Genomic DNA, 2,047 nt, shown 5'->3' with positions numbered 1-2,047 from the left:
ATAAGCATGAAACGACGGGACGTCTGGAGACTAACAGCAGTCATAACTGGCTTTTGGTCTGTGGGAGTACAAACAGCCAAAATGGGCGTCCCTCACCACACATATTGTCACAGTTGTAAACAACCGGAGAAAAAGGAAACAATCCATTTCCATTTCCTCTGTGAATGCCCTGCCCTATGGAAGGACAGAATGTTAACTCTGGGCCAACACCTGTTCGAGAATCTCGAACAACTGTCAACAACTAATAAGGTTCTTAGACCGCACAGACTGGATATAGTCTTGCTGTAAATAACTGTTAAACAAGTTGGTAATGAGGATGTGGCAACAAAATGGTGCGGAATCACTAGTTGGATTCTGGAAGAATCACCACTTTAACCAACTAACCAACCAACAGGTATGCAATTTTGTAGCCCACTAATTTTTAGTATAAGAAAAAAACTAACTTTCAGTAGTTCAAAAATCGCGCTGAGTTTCCTAAAACTATTTTTGTTGTTGGTGTTGCGCTTTGCTAGCAAAAAAGTCATCGAAAATTAACGCAAATTCTTAGCGACTTATGCCTGCAGCCCCCATAGCTGTATGGATGTGTGCTACAAAGTTCGGATACAAATAGGAGGAGAAGCCTGGTTAACCTTCCAACAGAGGATGTACACACCAATTGCATATATCTTTTTCTTCTTGACTGACGCGATAACCGCTTAAGTGATTTTGGTCGAGTTTAACAAAGCGCACCATCTGGAAATACCAAGTGAAGCCAAGTCTTTCTCCACCTGTTCTTTCCAACGCAGAGGAGGCTTTCCTCTTTCTCTGCTATCACCTACATATATTCACATATTCATACCTTCTGTCGCACTGTCATTATTTTGATCGCAACTGTATATGCACCTAAAAGATTTTAGCTTTCACTCCAGCACCGTGTGAATATTCGCTGTAAAGGTATTCAAGCTAGTCGCAAATATCAAAACCTACCTACATTTCATGGTAAGAAGCCAGACTGTGTTGAAAGACACCAACTGCGGAAGCCAAAATTTATGTAGAAGTGCTGCACCTACATACTTGTATATCTACTTATACATACGCACGTGTATGTATACAAATTTATTACACCCGAAGATATCTTCACAGCTCCACCAGTTAGCAAACCACGCGCATGGCTTCATTGTTTATTACGTCTTTGAATAATGTTGTGGTTGTTATTGTTGTTGTTATGTCTGTTGTTCTTTTGAATTTGCCTTTTGTTCTGTCTCCCACATTGTCCTTAACGAGTGGCATTATTATTTGTTATTTGTTATTTTCGTGTTTCGTTGTTTGCTTGTGTAAATAAACATAAATTGACAAAATTTTGCGTCCTCTCACACGCCCCACTGTGATTATGACTTTTACAAATTAAACATTTTAATGAGCACCTGCAAATAAATAAATAAATTTGGGGCTTGTGAACATAAATGCGAAAATCTTTGTTTACTCGTGAAGATATGCTTGGCATGACTTTTAGTGGAAAAACGGTTGGAATTGGCGCTGCTGAAATTTAAAGTGTTGTTGGAGATCTAAAGACGGGAATAGTTTTACGAAACCACTTACGTACATCTGCAGTGCCATTCGCTAATATATTTGAAAGATATTCGCATTGCTAACTTTCTCTAACCATAATTTTAAAGATGTTGCTATTCGATAACCCATTTCATAACGAAAATCGATAAGACAAAATTAGCTGTTTTAGCTAACAATATTTGGCTTTTTCGATTTATCGATTAGAGAGGAGGTAGTGAGCCCTAAATCTGTGGGCAGACGTTTGCACTGGTGGTGTGTAGTCCTTCCCATTTGTCTACAGAGGAGTTCCATCGACTATTCCGGTTAAATCCCGACTTCGCTGGAGACCTAATTTCTCAGCTTGACAGTCAACTTAAAGGTTGCAGAATAGCAGCGATTTCGATTGAAAAACATCTTATATCTTATAGCTTCTTCTACTTCTTACTTGGCGCGATAGCCACTTACGCGATTTTGGCCCAGTTTAACAAAGCCAGTTGGACACACCAAGTAAAGCCAAGTC

The sequence above is a fragment of the Anastrepha ludens genome, chromosome 3 (genome assembly GCF_028408465.1).
Source record: "Anastrepha ludens isolate Willacy chromosome 3, idAnaLude1.1, whole genome shotgun sequence".
NCBI classification, from domain to species: Eukaryota; Metazoa; Arthropoda; class Insecta; order Diptera; family Tephritidae; genus Anastrepha; species Anastrepha ludens.
This window is presented reverse-complemented; position numbering follows the sequence as displayed.